Consider the following 22,207-nt stretch of genomic DNA (forward strand, 5'->3'; position numbering starts at 1 on the left):
TTAATGACAAGGAAAGAATTCTCAAGGCAGCCAGGAAAACAAGACAGTAACATACAAAGGAAAACCCATTAGATTATTATCAGATTTTTCAGCAGAAACTCTACAAGCTAGGAGGGAGTGGCATCAAATATTCAAACTATTGAAAAAGAGAAATTACCAACCAAGAAAAGTATATCCAACAAAGTTATCCTTTAGATATGAAGGAAGAATAAAGACCTTTCCATATATACAGAAGTTGAGAAAATTTCCCACCACAAGGCCTGCATTATAGGAAATACTGAAGGAAGTTATTATACTTTAAACAAAAAGACAAAATGATAAAAAATAGGAGTAAGATTACTAACAGACAGACAGAAGCAGGAAATGGCAACCCTTACACAGAATAGGGCACTATACACGTAAACATAAAATAAAGGGTAAAGGATATAAAAACATTTAAAAGGAGAAGAAGACAATTTGCTTCTGCAACTCAGAAATGAACTCACAGCATATATAGGGTTAATTTATGACAATAAAAAGGGAGGGAGTAAAGGTCTGAACTTGCAAAGGGGAATGGAGATAATATGTATGCTCAAGATAAAGGACTAACGTATACATGAAACTTTCTTTACATAAATTTAATGGTAACCACTCAAACAAAACAAAACAAAACAAAAAACACAGAACTGAGACACATAACGTTAAAAACAAGAAAAAATTCATAGAATGCCACCAAACGAAAATAACAGACAGAAACACGAAGGCAAAGAAACAATGGAGACACTGAGCCACCAGAAAACAAGATAAAATGGCTATAGGAAATCCTCATGTATCAATAATTATCCTAAATGTAAATGGACTGAACCTACCAATAAAAAGGCATAGAGCAGGAGATTGGATCAAAAAACAAAATTTAACCATATGCTGCCCTCAAGAGACACATCTCAGCTGCAAGGACAAATATAGACTCAAAGTCAAGGGTGGAAAACAATACTCCAAGCAAACGGCATCCAGAGAAAAGGGGGTGTGGCCATACTTGTATCTGACAAAACAGACTTCAGGATGAAAAAGGTAACAAGAGACTAAGATGGACATTTCATAATGATAAAGGGGACACTACAACAAGAAGATATAACACTTAATATATATGCTCCCAGTCAGGGAGCACCAAAATATGTAAAGCAACTACTAACAGAACTAAAGGGAGAAACTGATCACAACACAATTATAGTAGAGGACCTAAATATACCATTGACAGCTGTGGATAAATCACCCAAACAGAAAATCAATAAGGAAATATCAGCCTTAAATGACACATGAAACCAATTGGACATAATTGACATTTACAAAGCCCTTCATCCTATAACATCAAACTTTACATTCTTTTCTAGTGCCCCTGGAACATTCTCAAAGGTAGACCATATGTTGGGATACAAAACTAGCTTCAAGAAATTTAAGAAGATTGAATTCATACCAAACATATTCTCTGACAACAACACTTTGAAATTGGATATCAACTGTGACAAGAAAACACAAATATGTGAAGATTAAACAACATGCTACTAAAGAACAACTGAGTCAGAGAAGAAATAAAAGGAGAGATCAAAAGATACAGAGAAACCAATGAGAATGAAAATATAACACATCAAAATTATTGGGATGCAGTGAAAGCAACAATAAGAGGGAAATTTATATCATCACACACCTATCTCAAGAAACAAGAAAAATCCTAAATAAACAACCTAATATTATACCTTAAAGAACTAGAAAAAGAAGAAGTGAAACCCAAAGTCAGCAGAAGGAAGGATATAATAAAAATTAGAGCCGAAATAAATGAAATAGAGAACAAAAAGAAAATAGAAAAGATTAATGTAACAAAGAGCTGGTTCTTTGAAAAGATTAATAAAATTGGCAAACCCCTGACTAGACTCACTAAGGAAAAATAGAGAAAAGAAACAAATAAACAAAATCAGAAATGAAAGAGGAGAAGTTATGACAGATATCACAGAACTACAAAGGATCATACAAGAATACTATACGAATATAAAGAATATGAAGGTCTATATGCTACCAAATTCAACACCTAGAAGAAATGGGCAAGTTCTTAGAAACATATAACCTTCCTAGACTGAATCATGAACAGCTGGAAAATAGACTGATCAACAGTAAGGAAATTGAATCAATCATCCAAAACCTCCCCAAAAGGAAAAGTCCAGCATCAGATGGCTTCACTAGTGAATTCTACCAAACATTCAAAGGTGATTTAATACCTGTTCGCCTCAAACTCTTCCAAAAAAACTGAAGAAAAGGCAATACTTCCTCACTCATTTATGAGGCCAACATTACTCTGATGCCAAAGCATGGTAAGGATGACACCAAAAAAGAAAACTACAGACCAGCACCTCTATAAATACAGATGCAAAAATTCTAAACAAAATAGTAGCAAATTGAATACAATGATACATTAAAAAGATTATACATCATGATCAAGTAGGATTCATTCCACGGGCATAAGGATGGTTCAACATACGCAAATTGATGAATGTGATACACCATATAAACAAAATAAAAGATAAAATCATACGATTACATCAATAGATGCAGAAAGACAAGATACAGCACTTTTTATGATTAAAACACTTAATAAAATGGGTATAGAAGGAAAGTACCTCAACATAATAAAGTCTACATATGACAAAACTTCAGCTAATATACTTAATGGTGAAAAACTGAAAGCTTTTCCTCTAAGATCAGTTACAAGACAGGGATGCCCCCTATCGCCCCTGTTATCCAACATGGTATTGGAAGTCCTAGCCAGAGCAATCAGGCAAGAGAAAGAAATAAAACGCATCTGAATTAGGAATTAAGAAGTTAAATTGACTTTTTTTGCAGATGACGTGATTCTTTATATAGAAAACTCTAAAGACTCTACTAAAAAAACTATTAGAAACAATAAACAAATACAGTAAAGTTGCTGGCTATAAAAATCAGTGTACAAAAATCCATTGTATTCCTATATACTGACAATGAAATCTCAGAGAAAGAAATTAAAAAAAAATTCATTTTGCAATTGCAACAAAAAGAGTAAAATACCTAGGAATAAACTTAACCAAGGATGTGAAAGACCTACTATACACTGAAAACTATAAGACATTTTTAAAAGAAATTAAAGAACACACAGAGAAATGGAAAGACATTCTATGTTCATGGATTGGAAGAATCAACATAGTTAAAATGGCCATATTACCCAAAGCAATATACAGATTTAATACAATCCCCATCAAAATCCCAATGACATTTTTTTTAAGAAATAGAATTTAAAAATCACCAGATTTGTATAGAACCACAAAAGACTCTGAATAGCCAAAGCAATCCTAGAAAAAAGAATAATGCTGGATGTATCACACTCCATGACTTCAGCTTGTACTACAGAGCAACAATAATCAAAACAGTATGGAATTGGCAGAAAAACAGACACACAGACCAATGGAATAGAATTGAAAACCCAGAAATTTACACACATAGATATGGACAGATAATTTTCGACAAAGGAGCTGAAAACATACAATGGAGGAAAGACAGTCTTTTCAATAAATGGTGCTGGGAGAATTGGATAGCCACGTGCAAAAGAATGAAACTAGACTGTTATCTGTCACCATGTACCAAAATTAACAGAAAATGGATCAAAGATCTAAACATAAGACCTGAAACAACAAACTGTATAGAAGAAAACATAGGTACTAAACTTATGGACCTTGGATTCAAAGAGGATTTTATGAATTTTACCTCAAAGGCAAGAAAAGTAAAAGCTAAATATAAATGAATGGGACTATGCCAAACTAAAATCTTCTGCACAGCAAAAGAAACCATCAACAAAATAAAGAGGCAACCAAGCAAATGGGAGAAGATTTTTGCAAACAATGTCTCTGATAAGAAGCTAATATTCAAAATATATAAAGAACTCATACAACTCAACAACAACAACAACAGAAACAACCCAATTAATAAATAGGCAGAGGACCTGAATAGACATTTCTCCAAAGAGGACACACAGATGGCTAATAGACATATGAAGAGGTGCTCAACATTACTAATCATCAGAGAAATGCAAGTAAAAACCACAATGAGCTATCACCTCACACCTATTAGAATGGCCATTATCATCAAGACAAATAATAACAAGAGTTGGAGAGGCTGTAGAGAAAAAGGAACCCTCATACACTGTTGGTGGGAATGCAGACTGGTGCAGCTACTATGGAAGGCAATGAGGAGATTCCTCAAAAAATTAAGAATAGAATTACCATATGACCCAGCAATCAGTCTCCTGGGTATCTACCCAAAAAGTCTGAAAACATTTATCCATAAAGATATATGTGCTCCAATGTTCATTTTAGCTTTATTTACGGCGGCCAAGAGATGGGAACAACCAAAGTGTCTGATAGATAAATGGATAAAGAAGCTGTGGTACATATACACAATGGAATACTATTCCTCCATGAGAAAAGATGAAATAGTGCCATTTGCGATGATATGGATGGAATTTGAGATTATTATGCTAAGCGAAATAAGTCAGACAGAAAAAGTCGAGAACCATGTTATTTCACAGATATAGGGGATAGAAAACTGAAAACAACAAAGGAACAAGACAAAGAAACAAAAACCCATAGACACAGACAATAATTTAGTGGTTACCAGAGGATAAGGGGAAAGAAGGGTGGTAGATGAGGGTAAAGGGGATCAAACACATGGTGATGGAAGGAGAACAGACTCTGGGTGGTGACCACACAATGTGATATACAGAGGATGTATTATAGAAATGTACACCTGAAACCTATGTAACTTTACTAATCATTGTCACCCCAATAAACTTTAATTAAAAAATAAATAAATAAAATGCATATGAAATATAAAGGACCAAAGCTATCTCAATAGCCAAAGCAATCTTGAAAAAGAAGTACAAATTTGGAGGACTTCACAAATTTTTTAACTTATTTTAAAGTGACAGTAATTAAGACAGTGTGGTATTAACATAAGGGTAGAAAAATATAGATAGATGGAACAGAATGGAAAGGAATAGAGAATTTGAAAGTAAATTCATTATATACACAGTCAAATGACTTTTTACTAAATTCCCAATGCAATTCAATATAGAATGAAAAGTCTCTGCAACAAATGATCCTGGATCAATTAGATATCTGTATGGAAAAAAATAATAATTCATACCATATATAGTAATTAACTGAATAGGTATAACAAACCTAAATGTAAATCCTAAAATTATGAATCTTCTAAAAGAAAACGTAGGAGCATATTTTTGTGATCCTGGGCAAAAATTCTTAAACAGAACACAAACACTAAAACAAAAGAAAAAAATTATAAACTTGTTCTCTTCAAAATTAAAACTATCACTCACCAAGACACTTTTGAGGACACAAAAAAGGCGAACAGCAGGATAGGAGAAAATATATGCAATACATATATATGCAACAAATGACTTTATTGTATATGAAGAACACATACAAAAAAATAATAAAAAGAAAACAATCCAATATAAATGAGCAAAAGACTTTGACAGACATTTTCAAAAAGAAGATGTGTGAAGGTCCAGTTGTGGTCAGAACCTGCAGCTAGGGAAAACAACCTTGAGCCCTGTCCCTCAGTCAAAAATAAAATAAAATAAAATAAATAAGTGGACAGAATCATAATCACAGGTGAGATAATCAAGCCCAGAGAAAGTTCTTAAAGTCGCACATGTGCATTTTTAAAAGAGCTGTCCTGTAGTGACTTTTCCTCACTATCATAGTAGAAAACACACCCCTGGATGGAGATTTAAGATGCCAAGGAGGCATGTAGGTACACTGCGCAGGCACAGTGTAGGACCCACCTCAACATACTTTGGAGACAGAAAAAAGAAAGAGGAAGAGGTGGCCCTTAAGACAGAAAAAAAGAAAGAGGAAGAGGTGGCCCTTACCTCCAAGAGCCCATAAAACCACTGTACCTGTAAACCTCTGGGGGCCACAGCCATTCTTTTCTGGAGTGCGTCAAGCTTTGACTTGAATAAACCTTCCTCATTGCAAAACTGTTTCACCCACTCTTTTGATTTCTACCCTGAAAGGGGCAAGGACCCCTGCACTGGTAACACAATAACCAGATTAGAAGATATTCAATATCACTGATCTAGAGGATACAGATTAAAACCACAGGGAGATTCCACTACACATCTATAAAAATGTCTAAAATCATAAAGATTAACAATTACAAATGTTGGTGAGTATGCTGAGTACCTATGCCTCTCATGTATTGCTAGTAAGGATGTAAAATGGTTCAACTATTATCTTTACATTTTTTGGTCATTTCTTATAAATTAAATACACATTTTTATACCTTTTGATATAGCAATTCCACTCTTTTGATGTTTAACCAAAAGAAATGAAAAACATGTCCACAAAAAGACTATCCATTAGCAAGAGAATAGATGAAACAACATGATATATTCTCACAATGGAATACTACTCACCAACAAGAAGAAGAAATTAACTACGTGTAAGAACAGATGAATCTAACTAACATTCCTCTCTGGCATGAGTCTTAAGAAAAGGAGTGTTGTTTCCTTTGGTTCAAGATGAGATAACCACAGAGTTTCACCTTAGAAAAGGTAGGGATGCCTTAAGTGACTGTTATTCCTCTGCTTTTCCTCACTAGAGAGAGAAAATAGAGAAATTGGTAGGGCAAAGAGAATCTTAGGAATTGGAAGCTAATTTTTGGCAAAGACTCTTAGAGCAGAAGGAACATTAGAACCAGTAACTTAATGCTGGCTCTGGGCTTAACTGTAAGGAGACACTGCTGAGAAGAGCATGGAAAAGGGATATAAGTCAGATGTTGGAAGAGCTTTTACTCTCAGTTAAAAGAAATGAGTTGTCACTCAAGAATTGTGTAACAGATATCTCATTGGAGAAGGTTTGGAATATACCAATAAATAGGCGTTAGCAAAATACATCTCACAATTTAGTTTCCTTATATATATATTGCCCATTAAACAAACTCCGTACTTCGGTGTTGATTGTTACTGTAAATACGGTTTTTCATTTACAAGATTATAGCTCAAAGAAAACAAGTGGGAAATGCATTGCGTTGATCCAAATCTCAGATTAAATTGAGCATCAGGTTTCAACCACTGACCATATAATCAGATCACCACCACTTAACATGTGGTCAGTTAATGAATACAAAGTAACTGAATGGACTTTGTTGTTTCCAAAGTTTTGCTGTTAGGATAAATGCTAAATACACAGCCTTGGCATACCTTCTTGTTCCTCTGTGCTTCTGTAAGAAAGAGAGTAAGTAGGGCAATCACTGAGGTTTTAAATTTCAAAAGATACAACAAATTGTGCTGGAATTTTACACTCTTATCCATGGCATATGAGAGCATCCACTCTCTCACAGTACCGTTTGCTACTGTCAAATTGTTTTTTGTCAACCTGAGGGGTGGGTGAAATATACTGGCTGTTATTTGATCTTGCACCTCCTAAGGCTGAGCATGTTTTCAAATTTATTGGCCCTTTGTATTGCCTCTTCCACAAATTGTATATTTATATCTTTTGGCTATTTTTTCTATTTGCATGTATCTCCTTTTCTTCTTCATTTGAAGGATATATATATATATACACACACACACACACACACACACACACACACACACACACCAGAGGGTATCAAAAAACGTATACACATTTTAAGAAAGGATAAAACTGCATTAAAATTGTAATAATTATACCAATAACAAAAGATGAATACAAGTCATGTTTGACTTCTGCAATTACAAAAGCTGCTCAAAGTGGTTACCATCAGCATAATTCTAATATATTATTTTCCTTTCTTAAAATGTGTATACATTTTTTTGGCACCCTCTGTATGTGTGTGTGTGTGCACGTGCATGCGTGTATCTCTTATTTTATAGTTTTGCTTTGTCTTAATGCTAAGAGTTCAATTCGTTGAGAACTTTTTACAAATGGTGTAAGCCAAGGACCTAATTTAATATTTTTTCAAATAATAACTCTCAACCCCATTCATTGAATAGTCTTTCCTTTCCCCCCAGTGATTTGAAATGCTACCTTTATCATATACCAAATTGCCATATATGTAACAGCCAAATTTTGGACTATATTATGGTCTACTGATCTACTTGTCTTCACCTACACTAATTTTATACTGTTTTAATCCACATATTTCTAAAATATGTTTAATGTCAGGTAGAGTGGCTTGTTACTTCATTGTCTGGTAAAAGCTAATACTTGCATTCTTTTACTAAAAATTCTAACATTGCAATTGTCCATCAAGTTATATATCTAACTTTCTATTACTTCCTTTCTTAAAAAAATTAAAGTTTATTAGGGTGACAATGGTCAGTAAAGTTACATAGGTTTCAGGTGTACAATTCTGTAATATAGCATCTATATATCACATTGTGTGTTCACCACCCAGAGTCAGTTCTTCCATCATCATATATTTGATCCCTTTCACCATCATCTACCACCTCCCTCCCCCCATACCCTCTGGTAACCACTAAACTATTGTCTGTGTCTATGAGTTTTTGTTTCTTTATTTGTTTGTCTTGTTCCTTTGTTTTCAGTTTTATATCCCCCATATCAGTGAAATCATATGGTTCTCAACTTTTTTGTCTGAGTTATTTCACTTAGTATAATAATCTCAAATTCCATCCATGTTGTCGCAAATGGCACTATTTCATCTTTTCTTATGGCAGAATAGTATTCCATTGTGTATATATATCACATCTTCTTTATCCAATCATCTATCAAAGGACACTTTGGTCATACAGATGGCCAATAGACATATGAAAAAATGCTCAACATCACTAATCATCAGAGAAATGCAAGTAAAAACCACAATGAGATATCACCTCACCCCAGTCAGAATGGTTATCATCAACAACACAAATAATAACAAGTGTTGGGGAGGCTGTGGAGAAAAAGGAACCCTCATACACTGTTGGTGGGAATGCAGACTGGTGCAGCTGCTATGGAAGGCAGTGTGGAGGTTCCTCAAAAAATTACAAATAGAATTGCCATATGATCCAGCAATCCCTCTCCTGGGTATCTACCCAAAAAATCTGAAAACATTTATCTGTAAAGATATATGTGCTCCGATGTTCATTACAGCTTTATTTACGGTAGCCAAGACATGGTAACCTTTCCATTACTTCCAAATCTCTTCCCTTCCCATGAAAAAATTACCCCCAACCTCAAGAAATTCAGTTTATTTTTAGCTGTCTTGGGGTAAAATAATTTTAAAAGGTTCTCAAACATCTAAAATTATTTCTATTTCACCAGTGGCAAGCACAATTAAGCCTACCATCTTAATACCTCTTGATTTCCTCCCCCTCTTTTCTTTTCCAAGAGCTGTTGGCTTAGTTCAGGTCCTCAACTCTTTCCTAAAATAGGACAACAACTGCTTAACTGAGTTCTTTATCTCTGTCTCACTCCTCTAATTCATCTTCCATGCTGCTACCGTAATTGTGTTTACAACACAGATCTTATGATGTCAGTTCCTTGTAAAAGACTCCAATGATATCTCATGACTCACGGCGATAGAGCTCTTTTATATAATTTTAAGCAGCCAATATTTAAAAAATATGTTCTACATTGCCAGAAAACTATGCTAGATGCTTTACATATATTTCTTGCTGAATATTCACATTAACCCTGTGAAGTGGTAGAAAATTATTATTATTTTCCTTTAACAGATGAAGAAACTGAGGTTTACAGAGGTTAGGTAACTTGCCTAAAACCATACAAAATAATATCTGGCTAGTTACATTGTTAGTAACTAGTTAAATAGTTACATTTAAAACATTTTACACAACATAAAAAGCATGACAGCCAGTTTCTTGCCTCTAAAATTTATCTACTAAAAAAGAGGCTCTCATGATGGATTTTTAAAGCCACTAGTTGAATTTTAAAAGTTTGGTATAAAATACAATAACTAAGAAAGGTTGAAAATAAAGATATGGGAAAAGATAACCTATATATATGCTATCAAAAAGTAAAAGGAAGTATAGCAAAATATTAGCAAAAATAGAATTCAAGGCAAAATAATACTAAAAAAAGGGACAGATATAGTTCATATTTTATTTTTAAAAGATACAATCTACCAGAAAGATATAATGATCACAATTTTCTATGGTCTTAGCAACCATCTTTGAATTATACAAACAAAAATCTGAAATCTCTGAGAACAATCATAGTAGAGGATTTTAACTTACATCTACTAGAAAAATAACAGATCAACTAGACAAAACTAAGAACACAGACAAATAACACAAATAACAAGCTCAATTACAAAGATAAATATAAAATTTTGTGCTCAACAATGAAAGAATATAAATGCTTTTCAAAGATTTAATACATGCATTTTTAATGGAGGTGACAGCACTCTTTAAGAAGTAAAAATTAGATCTGAGGGTGCAAAAAGTCTGAGATAAGTTAAACATATATAACCTAGCAATTCAACCCCTACTTACCTACTCAAGAGAAATAAAAACAAATGCCCACACAATGCCTTATGTGGAATATTCATAACAGTATTCAAAATAGGCAAAAACTAGAAACAATTCAAACATACTTCAAGTGGTGAATGGAAAAACAAAATGTGACACATCTATACAATGGACTTCTACTAAGAAATAAAAATGAACGAACTACTGATACATGCAATAACACTGATGAACTCCAAAACAGGCTAAGGGAGAGAAGCCAGACAGAAAGGACTGTACATTGTAAGATTCCACTTATATTAAATTTCTATAAAAGGCAAAATTATAGAGACAGAAAGCAGATCAGTCATTGCCTGTTGTTTGGGGTTAGACATGGAATTAATTGATTGCAAACAGGCAGAGGGGAATTTTTCGGTTTATGGAAGTATTATAAAACTGGATGTGATGGTTGTGCAATTGCCTAAATTTAATAAAACTCATTTGACAAATTTTAAGACATATAAAATTCTACCTGAATAAAGCTGTTCAAAGAAGAAGGAAGAGTAGGGAGAGGAACAACAACCACCAACTCATGTACAAAGCCACAAAATAAATATAAACTATTTTTAGAACAAGATAAAATTTAAAACTATAGCAAACACACTGGAAACAACCCCAAATTTTGTCTACAGTAGAATGAATAAATTGTCTTAATACCATACAGTGTAATACTGTACAGTAATGAAAATAAATACAGTTATATGCAACTTCATGGAAAAGTCTCACAATAACATTGGGTAAAAGAAGTGATACTGAAGTGTCACACGGGGTGGTAGGCAGGGTCTCTAGTCCCGCTCCCCACATAGGAACGCAGGATATGGTGAGGCCAAAAAGGAACACCCATGGAGCCATAGATAGGGGAGTCATACCACTATATTCTCGCTGGTGGCTGGGTTGAAGACACAGGAAGCAGGATCCACACGATCTGCAACCTGTCTGCTTCTCTGCCAACCAACCAACCCCACTTGCTATCTGTAATCCACTCTTGCTAGCTCAGCCACCATCCTCTTGCTAGCCCCCATTTTTTGCTAGCGTAGCCACAGCAGTTATATTAGTGGCCAATGGCTCACTGGTTACCGCTGACGGCCAACTAGCCACAGCTGATGGCCATCCAATCACAGTTGATGGCCATCTACTACCTGAGCCAGCACCTTTCCACGTGAGGCCAAGAGCCTGGAAACTGCACTCCTGGGGCTGTCCCCACAGAAGAATAAATAAAGTTGTATTCATATGAAGCTCAAAAACAGGAAAGAAATGATATGCATTGTTTTGGATGCATACATATGAAAAAACTATAAAGAAAAGCATAAAAATTATAAAAATTATAGTTACTTTTGTGGAGTGCTAATAATATTCATATGTGGATGTTATCTAAATTGTTTTATTACACTCACACATACAAACACAGACGCAGGAACCACATTCCTCATTCCTATTGGGCCTGCTAGGAAACAAACTGCACACACACACACACACACACACAGACACACAAAATTAACAGCTAAAAGAGAACTTTCATTCCAATGCCCAAGTCTGGAAATTTAAAAAACAAACATGCTGAGAGATCCAAGATGGTAGAGTAGATAAACACTGTACCTGCATCTTTTCATTAACACATTAAATTACAACTAAATTATAGAACAATCAATCTGGAGAACCATCTGAAGTCTAGCTGAACAGAAGTCCTATAACTAAAAATATAAAGAAGCTGCTACATAGAGACTTGTCGGAGAAGTGGAGACATGGAAAGGCCCCAAACCTCCATGTGTTGGTTGAGAATACAGAGGGATATCTTGCCTGCAGAGGTTCCACCCAAAGGAGCAAGGGACTCCAACACCCCACACCGGGCTCCACAACCCCAAGTATAGGTGCCGAGAAGAGGAGCCACCATAACATCAGGCTGTGAAAAACAGTGGGGATTCCGATGGTTTCAGTGGGATGGAAGGCTGCGGGAAACCCAATCAAACCCTTAAAAGGCCCACACACAGACTCACCCATTTGCAGGCACTCACCTTGGGCTCCAGGGGAGGGTCAGTGACTCATGGGACCTGGGAGACATATGGCAGGAGGACTAAAGGCCGATCAGCATTTTCCTGGTGAGGGGTCCTTCTCCCATGCAGCTGGCAGGCAGGCACCATCTTTCCTATGTTGAGCCCATCCCGACAGGCCAAATCTGAATCTGATTGGCCTGATGAGCTTCGAAGCTCCAACCTGCTGACTCACTGGGACTCCACCCCACCCAACTCGCACAACACTGGAGGCACTTTTCTCCACGAGCAGCCAAGCCCTCCCATATTGCATTCTTTCTTAGAAAACGTTCAGAATCCATGCGCCCCAGGCAGGTGGTGGCTGGGCTAAGTGTGCTCTGCAATTTTTGCTGAGTCACTCCAGGCTCAGTACTGGCACCAAACCAGAGTCTAAATTATCCTGGTGACCACAACTCTTCCCACTCTAGTGACTCCATGAGACCCTGCCTCACCCAACTCATGTATTGCAAGAGGCTTTATCAGGGGCTGAACTTTAAGGGAGCTGGCAGGTGGCAGCAGGCCTCTGGGTGTCCTGGCTTTTTGCAGAGTTACCCCAGGCCTGATATTGGTGGCAGCATCCTCATTTCACAGCATAGCCTCTCCTACAGGCCTCCAGGTTTAGCACAAGCAGCGGACAACTGCAGATTACTTTATAGCTTTTACCAGGACGCCCCCAGCCAGTAACAGGCAGTGTCTCACCTGGACCTGCACTGGAGCCCCTCCCAAGGAGTCACAGAACCAACATACTTGGAGGTTGGCTTCAGACCACAGCAGAGCACCACCCAATTAGCCCTACAAGTGGCACAAAGGGTGGTCTCAACAGGTACCAGTGTCCACTGGGGTGAATTTCACTCAGTAAGGTAAGCCTCCTGCACAACAGCCCATAAGCTGTGGACATGGCCAAACCCCACAGCCAGGCAGCCTGAGGGTCAGTCCCAGCCACTGATGTGCCAACAGCAATCAAGGCTCAACTATAACAAAAGAGTACACAAAACCCACACAAGGGGCACTCCTGGAGCACCCAGAGCAGGTGACCAGAGAGACTGTGCAAGGGCCCCAGAGAACACCTATTACATAATGCCACCTGGCCAGATCTACCTAATACATGCAAACAAACACACAGAGGCAGCTAAAATGAAGAAACAAAGAAATGTGTCCCAAATGAAAGAACAGGAGAAAACTCCAGAAGAAGAACTAAACAAAATGGAGGCAAACAATCTACCAGAGACAGAGTTCAAAACAATCGTTATAAGGATGCTCAAGGAACTTAGTGAGAACTTCAACAAAGAAATAGTGAGCATTACAAAAGATAATAATGGAAATTGTAAAAGTGATTTCAAAAGTGAAGAATACAATAACTAAAATGAAGAATGCACTAGAAGGAATTACTAGTAGGCTAGATGAAGCAGAGGATTGAATCAGCGATTTAGAAGACAAGGTAGCATAAAACACCCAATTGGAATAGGAAAAAGGAAAAAGAACTTAAAAAGTGAGAGTAAGCCTTTGAGCCTCTTCTTTTGCTCGGCCCACTCCAAACTCCTTGGAGTGTACTTTTTCTCCTAATAATGCCACCTTGGGCCCTTGAGCCATTCTCTACTGCTCAGGTTTACGCCTATTTCTTTGAAGTGTACTATCCCTTCTAATAAACTGTTTTTCTGCTGCTTTACCTTGGTATCTCGTTCAATCCTTTGCTTGAGATGCCAAGCACCGGGACACTGCAGAGAGAAGGGCCCTCTCCACAGTAACAATTCCACCTGCCTTCAGAGGTATCAAAACCATGTATTTAGGTAATTTCTAGAGAATATGAATATAATCAATAATTTCAAATTTTGAACAATAATTTATCAGTTCAGCTCGCTATAAGACAGCATGTAGATCAGAGTTGAAAAAAAAATAGCTGTTCTTTTTTTAATGATCAGTTTTAGCAATGATTTTAAAAAGTTATTCTTAAACTTTTTTGAGCATTATTTTACTTATTCTGTTTGAACGAATGAAAAGGTACTAAAGCAGGGCCCGGTTGGGACTCCCAAAAAAGAGGCTTTGCAATATCCCTAGCCTCGCCTCTCCCTGCCCCAGAGCTTAACAATTGATCAACCCACTCCCGGAAGTTTGACCTTAAAACGTCCCCTGTCCCAGTTCCCTGCTTTAAATAATTACCCTGAAACTTATGCTTGCTTACTAGTCACAATGCCCCCTGTGCTTGCCGATTACAATCTTCATGACCTAGAATTCTTTCCAGGTTACTGTCATCCCTGCTCCTGTGTTGATGACCACATTGGAGAGCCACATTGCCACAGGGGAGGCTCCATGCAGACCTCCAGAACCATCATGTAGCCTTTGGAGGAAGGCCCAGATTTTCCCTTAAATATCCAGGCTGGTCTGAGAATGTTAAGGCAGTTTTTGGGGGTGTTAACCCGCTGCCTTCTCAAACCATCAGTACTCTGATAATAAATGCTTATTCTATGACCCTGCATCCCCCCCCCAAAAAAAAATGAGAATAGTTTAAGAGACCTCCGGGACAACATCAAGCATAACAAAATTTTCATCATAGGGGCACCAGAAGGAGAAGAGAGAAAGCAAGGGATTGAGAACCTATTTAAAGAAATAATGACTGAAAGTTTTCTAACCTGGCGCAGGAAATAGACATACAAGTCCAGGAAGTGTAGAGAGTCCCAAACAGGAGGAACCCAACAGGCCCACATGAAGACACATTATAATTAGAATGGCAAAGTTTAAAGACAATGAGAAGATCCTAAAAGCTGCCAGAGAGAGGCAGCTAGTAACTTACAAGGGGACTCCAATAAGACTGTCAGCTGATTTCTCAAAAGTAACTTTGCAGGCCAGAAGGGATTGGCCTGAAATATTCAATGTGTTGAAAAGAAAGGACCTACGACCAAGACAACTCTACCCAGCAAGGTTATCATTTAAAATCGAAGCACAGATAAAAACCTTCCCAGACAAGAAAAAGCTAAAGGAGTTCATCAACACCAAACTAGTATTACAAGGAATATTAGAGGGACTTCTTTAAGATGGAAAATATATATATATGAATAATAAATGGCAGTAGCTACATATTTATCAACAATTACTTTCAATGTAAATGGATTAAATGTTCCAATCAAAAGACATAGGAGGGGTGTCCTCTTCCTGACTGGTTTTGGTGACTTAGAGCTGCTGATAGCAAGATGTCTTCAGGAAATGCTAAAATTGGGCACCTTGCCCCCAACTTCAAAGCTACAACTGTTATGCCAGATGGTCAGTTCAAAGATATCAGTCTATCTGAATACAAAGGAAAATATATTGTGTTCTTCTTTTACCCTCTTGACTTTACCTTTGTGTGCCCCACGGAGATCATTGCTTTCAGTGATAGGGCAGAAGAATTTAAGAAACTCAACTGCCAAGTGATTGGTGCTTCTGTGGATTCTCACTTCTGTCACCTGGCATGGATCAACACACCCAAGAAACAAGGAGGACTGGGACCCATGAACATTCCCTTGGTGTCAGACCCCAAGTGCACCATTGCTCAGGACTATGGGGTCCTAAAGGCTGATGAAGGCATCTCGTTCAGGGGCCTGTTTATCATTGATGATAAAGGTATCCTTCGGCAGATCACTGTAAATGACCTCCCTGTTGGCCGCTCTGTGGATGAGACTGAGACTAGGTCAGGCCTTCCAGTTCACTGACAAACATGGAGAAGTGTGCCCAGCTGGTTGGAAGCCTGGCAGTGATACCATCAAGCCTGATGTCCAGAAGAGCAAAGAATATTTCTCTAAGCAGAAACGAGTGCTGGGCTAGCGGATAGCCATGAGAACAAAACCTCTTGTACTACTGTCATGCTTAAAACACAAGTCCTTAGATTTAGCCCAGATGTGGTATGGGATAGACAGGCCTTTATTCCTGTGGAGGAAATGGCCTGAACTTTGCTGTGAGGCAGACCAACTGATGTGCACAGTAGTGAGGCATCACTTTTGATCTTTTGTAGTTTCTATTAAACTGGAACTGAGGGGGGAAAAAGACATAGGAGGGCTGAATGGATATGAAAACAAAACCCTCACATATGCTGCCTACAAGAGACTCACTTCAGATTGAAAGACACACAGAGACAGAAAGTAAAGGATGGAAAAAGTTATTTCATGAAAATGGAAATGAAAAATAAATTTTAAAAAGCTGGGGTAGCAATACTTATACCACATAAAACAGACTTTAAAACAATGGCTATAAGAAGAGAAAATGAAGGACCCAGTAATCCTACTTCAGGGTATTTATCGGAAGAAAACCCAAATGCTACCTCAAGGGGATGTGTGCATCCATATGTCCATTGCAACATTGTTTGCAATAGCCAAGATGTGGAGGCAGCCTGGGTGTCTCGATGGATGAATGGATAAAGAGGATGTGGTATATACAATATATATAATGGAATATTGCTCAGCCATGGAAGGGAATCGGTTTTTGCCATCTGTGGTGGTATGGAAGGACCTGGAGTGTGTTGTGTTGAGTGGAGTATATCAGACAGAAAAAGACACATGCAATGTGATTTTGCTTATGTGTGGAATCTAAGAACCAAATTAACAAACAAAACAGAAACAAACTCACAAATACAGAAAACATTTTGATGATTGCCAGATGGGAGAGGTGTTGGGGGTGTGGAAAGAAGGATAAGGGATTAAGAAGTATAATTTTGTTGTTACAAAGTAGTTATGAGGGTGTAGGGTATAACATAAGGGATATAGTCAATAATATTGTAATAACTATGCATGGTGTCAGATGGATACTAGATTTGTTGGGTGATAGATGGGAGGGTGTTGGGGGCAGGGTGAAAAAGGTGAAGGGAGTAAGAAGTACAAATTGGTAATTACAAAATAGTTATGAAGATGTAAAGTAAAAGCATTGAGAATATAGTCAATGATACGGTAACAACTATATATAGTGCTAGGTGGGTACAAGATTAGTCAGGGGGATCGCTTCTTAAACTATATAAATGTCTAACCACTATGCTGTACACCTGAAATTAATATAAAATAATATTGAATGTCAACTGTGACTAATAAATTTAAAAAGGGGTGGGGAGGGAAAGGAAAATAAGAGGTCCAAGTTTCCAGGCATAAAACAAATAAGTCATGGAGATGTAATGTACAGCATGGGGAATATAGTCAATAATATTGAAATAACATGGTACGGTGTCAGGTTGTTGCTGGACTTATCACTTTTTTAGGTATATAAATGTTGAATAACTATGGTGAACCCCTGAAACTAATATAATATTGTATGTTAGCTATATTTTTAATAAAAATCTCAATAACAAAAAAAAGAAAAGAAAAAGGAAATAAACTAATATGCTCTAGATACTTCTGGGGTTGAAATTGAAATAGAAATTTTAAAATAATATAATTAAAGGACTATTAGGGTATTACATACCAAACTGTGGGATTCAGCCAAAGTAGTAACCAAAGAAAATTTTATAACCACGAATAACCTTGTAAGAACATAAAATGGAAATAAACGAAGTAAGTTTTTAATTCAAGAATCTAGATACAGACAAATAAACTTAAAGAAATAAAAGAAAGGAATGAGTAAGATTGAAAGTAGAATACAATAAAATAGAAAAAAAGGGTTAGTTGGTAAAACTAAATTAATCATCAACACAAGTGACAAAAATTTGGCAAATATGATTTAAAATAAAAAGAACAAAATTGAATTATATAAAGAATAAAAAGGAATGGATGACTACATAGGAGTTTTTAATTGTAAAAGATATGCACAAAAATGTCAAAAAATCTAAAAACTCACAAGAAATAGGCAATTTTCTAAGAAAATACAAATTTTCCATATGGACCACCCCCCCCAAAAAAAAATCAAGTGGGAACTCTGAATAGACTAATCAACAGTCATGACAAAACTTAAATAAGAGTAAAATATTTATCCTCCAAAGAGGCAATAGGCCAAAAGAGTTCATGAAGGAACACTACCAAACCATAATGGAACAGATTATTCACATCATAAACACATTGTTGCAGAAAATAGACACAAATGGAAAGCTACTCATTTTACACTAGCATGATCCTGATATCAAAACTAGAAAAGAGGGCCGGCCCGGTGGCTCAGGTGGTTGGAGCTCCGTGCTTCTAATGCCTAAGGCTGCCGGTTTGATTCCCATATGGGCCAGTGCCAGATGGGTCAGTTGATTGGAGTGCAGGCTGTCAACCACAAGGTTGCCAGTTCAACTCCTCGATTCCTGCAAAGGATGGTGGGCTGTGCCCCCTGCAACTAAGATTGAACATGGCACTTTGAGCTGAGCTGCCGCTGAGCTCCCAGATGGCTCAGTTGGTTGGAGCACATCCTCTCAACCACAAGGTTGCTGGTTTGACTCCCACAAGGGATGGTGGGTTCCACGCCCTGCAACTAACAATGGCAACTGGACGTGGAGCTGAGCTGCACCCTCCACAACCAAGATTGAAAGGACAACAACCTGACTTGGAAAAAAGTCCTGGAAGTACACACTGTTCCCCAGTAAAGTCCTATTCCCCTTCCCCAAAATAAAAAAAAATTTAAAAACTAGAAAACAATAACAGAAGAAAACAGAAGAAAACTTTGACCCAGTCACATATAAACTCAGATGTAGAAATCCCACACAAAAATTAGTAAACTTAAAGCAGCTGGGAAATAAACAATATTATGTCAATAGGTTTCCAGAATGTTAAAAGTGAGAAAACATACCACAAAATTCACTACATTAACTAGTTAGAGGAGAAAAAAATAATAATAATCTCAATAGATGCAGAAAGAAAAAAAATACACACTGATAAAATCCAATGTGTTTTTAGATATAATTCACATACCATAAAATTCACCATTAAAATATACAATTTGGTGGTTTTAGTAGATTCACAGCTAGGTAACCATAACCACAATTTAATTCCAGAACATATTTATTAGTTTCATAATGCTGCTACAAACATTTGTGTACAAGTTTTTATATAAGCAGATGTTTTCAATTTTGGGGGGCATATACAAGTCACCTTTAAATTGCTCCTCCTCACGTTGAACACACTTATCCCATCATTCTTGCCACTTTCTGAAGCAGTTCTGGAAGTCTTCTTTCGTGAGTGTCTTTAGTTGCACCATAGTGGCTGCCTCGATGTCCTGAATTGAGTCAAAACATTTACCTTTCATGGTCATTTTGACTTTGGGGAAGAGCCAGACATCGCATGGTGCCAGATCTGGTGAATAAGGTGGATGGGGGCACACCGTAATGTTTTTATTTGACAGAAATTGCCGTACCAGAAGCGATGTGCAACACAAGCATTGTCATGATGGAGGATCAAACAGTTTGCCCATTTCATGTTAATGTATTGTTTGTGATCCATGATTTATGGCACACTTTAAAACACACCTTCTCTCAACCGTAGCTCACACCCGACTAACTGCACCAAACAAGTTGAAACTTGTCACACACTGTTACTAAGATTCAACTTGCTGCTTCCCGTATTGAAGATTTCTGCCTTTCTGTTGGATGGCACTCAGCAGCAGCCATCCAATACTCACATATTTTTTATCGTAAGTCAGATGGAAAAGAACAAGAAACATGACTTCTCTCATATAGGGGATATAGAACAAAAAGCAACAAATAAAAAACCCAGCTCACAGATACAGACAACAGAATGGTGGTTACCAGAAGGGAAGGGGGGTGAGGGGAGGATGAAGAGGGTAAAGGATGTCACATACAAGGTGACAGAAGGAGACTTGACTTCAGATGGTAAGGACACAATAGAATATATAAATGTTGTATTACAAAGTTGTACATCAGAAATTTATATAATGTTATTAACAAATGTTACCCCAATAACTTTGATACATTAAAAAACTAGAAAAACATAACTTAAGATTTTTATAAAGACTCGGAATAAACAAAAATATATCGTACTTGAAAGACTCACTATTATAAAGGTATCGAATCTCATCAAATTAATCTATTCATTCAATTTAATCTAAATCAAAATCCCAACAGGATTTTCCATATAATCTGATTCTAAAATTCATACAAGAGAGTGCAACAATTGTCAAGACAACTTTGAAATAAATGAATAATTAGGGAAAATCTGCCCTATCAGATATTAAAACATGTGTTATTGGCACAGAAATATGGTACAAAATATGGAATCCAGAAACTGATTACATTCTCTCTCTGTGTCTGTGTCTCTGTCTCTCTCCCTCTCTCTCATACACATAGCTAGATTATAAATCTCAATATTTTCTTTAAAAACATTAGTTTGAAAATATAGAACACATTTATGACCCTGAGTCCTTGAGTTAGGGAAGGGCGTTTTACAATACACACACACACACACACACAAAGCAAAAATATAAAGAAAATATTTTTATAACTTTGATTAGATAAAAATATAAACTTCTATAAGACTGAGATGTAAAGTTAAGACCTTTATTAAGCCAAGAGAAACCTTTAAAACTTGTATAAAAAAATATATGATTACAATTACAACATACAGAATTCTACACAGAAATTTTTACAGGAGTTAATATCGAAATACCCAGGGATGAAGGGAGTGGTTAGGGGCATATATATGAAACAAGACTGACCATGAACTGGTAATTATTAATGTTGGGCGATATGTACAATGGGTTCATTACACCAGTCTCTTTACTTCTGCATATTTTTGAAAATTTTCCATATTTTTGTTTATATGTTAACATGGAAAATGATCCAAGAGTATAGAATGATAAAAGCAAGGTAAATACATAAACTACTTATACTATATTTTAAGTATCTGTATTATAAATTTTCTATGGGACAGTTTTCTTAGGCCAGTTTCACTAATTTATATTTTCCTAAGTATAAATTTGTAAATGCACAGGAAAGGTCTGAAATATTATAAACCAAACTGAGATCGGTGGTTGACTCTAGAGAGAAGGGAGTTACCTGCTTTGTGAGTGTTCATCAAAGGGGAATTTTAGCCTAATCTATAAGGCTTTCATTTTTCATGTAATTAAAATGTAAGAGGTTACACAACTGCATATATTTATCAAAACTCATAGAAATGTAATTGTTCTGCATCCTGTCTGTGGTGGTAGTTACAAAATCGATGCACATGTAAAAACTTACAGAACGATACAACAAAAGAAGTGAATTTTATTATAAAGTTTACATTTTATTTCATAGAAGCAAAGAAACCTCATACAACTGTTGCCTAAAAAGGATGATTTTTTTACTGTGTATAAATTATACCTCAATGTACCTAACCTTTACAAAAAGAAAGATTTTAATTAAAAAGAATGGTTACGATATAATTTGTTTAAAGAATAGGATATACATTACATTAGTGGTACATTAATTTTGAAAGCAGATTATAAGGCATATATTAATATATACTCTATATGTGTATATAGTATGACTCTACTTATATGTCTACATGTTATTTTATTGCTGCATATTGGGATTATAGACATTTTTTCTTTACTGATTTTCTTCTACAATGAATACATATTATTTTCTAATGAAATAATAATTTTTTTCAATATTGAATATGTAGCACTGGCCCAGTGGTGGAAACCCATTGTGGAATCTCCTTGCAAACTGGCTCTGCTGCCCAAGCCCAGATTCCAAGGGTAAGCCTCGGCAGTGACCCAAGGAATGAAC

At 36.5% G+C, this 22,207-nt stretch overlaps 1 pseudogene; it reads left to right on the forward strand.

The window, feature by feature from the left end:
* The first annotated feature begins 15,732 nt into the window (after window positions 1-15,732).
* Window positions 15,733-16,481, forward strand: LOC109460144 (peroxiredoxin-1; annotated as a pseudogene).
* The last annotated feature ends 5,726 nt before the right edge of the window (window positions 16,482-22,207 follow it).

Source organism: Rhinolophus sinicus, linkage group LG15 (genome assembly GCF_036562045.2).
Source record: "Rhinolophus sinicus isolate RSC01 linkage group LG15, ASM3656204v1, whole genome shotgun sequence".
Lineage (NCBI taxonomy): Eukaryota > Metazoa > Chordata > Mammalia > Chiroptera > Rhinolophidae > Rhinolophus > Rhinolophus sinicus.